At 34.9% G+C, this 2,500-nt stretch overlaps 1 long non-coding RNA gene across 1 annotated transcript in view; it reads right to left on the bottom strand.

Annotated features, from left to right (window-relative positions):
- LOC138866920 (uncharacterized) overlaps window positions 1–2,420 on the bottom strand; it is a 48,471-nt gene extending 46,051 nt beyond the window's left edge. Inside the window, exon 1 of the long non-coding RNA XR_011399685.1 lies at window positions 2,251–2,420. This is a non-coding gene — a long non-coding RNA (uncharacterized lncRNA). The remainder of the gene's footprint in view (window positions 1–2,250) is intronic.
- Window positions 2,421–2,500: the final 80 nt, after the last annotated feature.

Below are 2,500 nucleotides of genomic sequence, written 5' to 3'. Positions count from 1 at the left end.
AGAGAAAGAGAAAAATAAGGGAAAATAAAGCCTATCAAAGATTTAATAACTCTTGTATTTTCAAATTCAAAATTGCCTATCTTGTACCTAATATTTGTGTTTTTTTTCAAATTCTTTATGCACTAAAACATACTGTTCCAATACTAGCATAGTAAAAAAACAAAAAAATATGCACATAAAGGCGAATATTTTCCAATTTTTCAAGGCTTCTTTCTTCCTATGCATTTTTCATTCAGCTCATTCATAAAAAGAACAATGCTTTAGAGCAAATTCACAAAAGAGAGAAAGTATTGGAAATTACACATCTTGCAGACTGAACACTTCTCTTACCATCTCGTTACTTAACAAATTCAAAATCTAGAATTATAAACGCTTTCCATATCAGGCTACTGCATCACAAAAACCAAGCCTACGCTACACGACTAAATACGGGAAATCAAAACAGATCCACAGATGACTCAGAAGGCATCTGAAATCGAACTCAACGTAAACATCAACTTCACTTCCAGGGAATTCACACAAACTGGATGAAAATAACATGGCCGTATTACCCGATATCGTCAATTGAATGTTCTGTTTCAAAATTTTCACTAAGCCACCATTTACCATTTTCCTTCACTCCAAAGATTCTCACTTTTACTCTTATATTTCAACGTACGTTACCTTTCCTTCATAATGGTAATGTTATATTCACATATCATAATCATCATAAATAAAGATTCACTTTCTGTACAATATTTTGCACAATATGTATAATTGAAAAACATGCATCTATAAATACAGCCAAAAGAGTACCTGCGCTGTCATTATTTTGATGTCACTAAGCATTTAACAAAAATCCAAATCATGCCAGACTTTTGAAAATCATTTATCTATGTATATATGTATATATATTTTTTTTTTCAACACTCGCAAGAATCACATTAGTTGGATGAAAAGTATTGATGTAACAATGAAAACAATATCAAAAAAGTACTTAAAAAAAAATAATAAAAAATATTGGTTCTCAAACAAAATATATACAATGTCAGTCACTAAAATCCTTTATGAAACACCATAAATTTCATAAAGCGCAAAAATATCTCCTTCCATAATCGCAAACAGTCTATTTCACCTCAAAATGGAAAAAATATACATTTCACATCATGATCACTAAAGAAAAGGTCACAAAATCAATATCCTTCATATGAGTTCTTTACCAGATTAACCTTCATTTTACTCTATAACAAATCAAGTTAATGCACTTTCCATAAACATTTACAAACAAACAAACATTGGAAAAAAAAATAACGGAGAAAGACTGAAGAAAAATACAAGAATGAGTAATCGATCAAGTTCCTCTCTACAAAAAAAAGGGGAAAAAAATCTTTCAATAAATGGCAAACGGTTAACAAATCAAAATGTATAATCTAAATAACTGGCAAATTGAGAATACATTGAAATGTGATAGTATCTTGTATGATATGTGAAGTAAATGAGAAAAGATGTCTGATGATGCCAGAAATAACTGTTACCTTAGTAAAAACATGTAAACGGAAAACCATTTAACCAAAATGTTTTATCTTCAGTGCTTTGTTACGTGATGCTGCATTTGAAAAAGTGCATTTATGCTTGGATAAGTAAGTTTTACCTGTGTCTAGGTTTGGGTATATGTTTTGCTTGGGGTAGTCTTACATTATGTCAATCTCTTACTACTTTAGATGTACTTATGATAACTTGAATTTGATGTACTTTTAACTTTCCCTATTCCTACATTTGTACCTATACCTAAACTTTATTTGCAGTAGCGTAATTCAATTAAAACATTGAGTTTCAATTTGATTCGGTTCACACTGCATTTCACTTGGCATCGGCTCTGCTTTTGATTTCCGTTATATCTAATGTCTCTTACGGTGGGTGATTAGGACTAGTTTTGAGTTTTGATGCTTCATGAGACAGCTCTGATTAACACAAGTGAAGTTAAGTTTGGGATTTCCTAGCCTAGGTCATGCTAGGTTACCTTAGACTAGGCTAGCTCAGACCCAAACCTCATCATCCTACTAAACGGTGAGTGAGGAGGAACATCCCCAAGAGGATAATAAATAACTGACTCGAGAACATAACACACGAGATATATCCAATCTCTGAAACGAGAAATAGACCGAAAACATCAACCATTTCCCCGTTTCTCTTCCTCCAACCTCGAGGAAGAACCTCCTCCTCACTCACACCTCTTCCCTCCCCTCCTTCTCCCGCCTCATTCTCCCTCACCTCTTCCTCATCCGGTGTCTTCCTCGACGTCAGCCGAAGCACAGGTTACTCATCCCTTAAAATCCGGAGCGGGAGAACACACAAGGACTGGAATAAACGCGCAATCAGAGAGAAAAGAGAAGGAGAGAGAAGAACCATAACAATAACAAACGTCGAATATGGCGTCATCGGCCGCTCACGAGAGGAGACTCATGAGGAGGGCTTCGGGACTCATTGTGAGGGGCTGGGGGCTCTGGAAGGGGGGTTCGAG

The sequence above is a fragment of the Penaeus vannamei genome, chromosome 27 (assembly GCF_042767895.1).
Source record: "Penaeus vannamei isolate JL-2024 chromosome 27, ASM4276789v1, whole genome shotgun sequence".
Lineage (NCBI taxonomy): Eukaryota > Metazoa > Arthropoda > Malacostraca > Decapoda > Penaeidae > Penaeus > Penaeus vannamei.
The sequence above is the reverse complement of the archived record's forward strand: the minus strand, read 5'-3'. Positions and strand labels throughout refer to the sequence as shown.